Raw genomic sequence first — 234 nt, forward strand, 5'->3', positions numbered from 1 at the left:
AACAGCAACTTATATTAAAGTTTTTCTTCATTACCCATTCAAGCCGTCTCCAGCCATTATTAGTCTCAAAGTGGGTTCCTCGTCATCGAATTCGAATTAGTTATAGTTTACATAGAATAAAGTAAATTAATTATAATAGAGACGTATTTTTGGACGTCATAAGTAGAATAGGGCATGGTGTAAGGAAAGGAGCCCATACAGGATGAGCTACAAATTTTGAAAGTCAACATAGGA

Source organism: Limulus polyphemus, unplaced genomic scaffold (genome assembly GCF_000517525.1).
Source record: "Limulus polyphemus unplaced genomic scaffold, Limulus_polyphemus-2.1.2 Scaffold1840, whole genome shotgun sequence".
Taxonomy (NCBI): domain Eukaryota; kingdom Metazoa; phylum Arthropoda; class Merostomata; order Xiphosura; family Limulidae; genus Limulus; species Limulus polyphemus.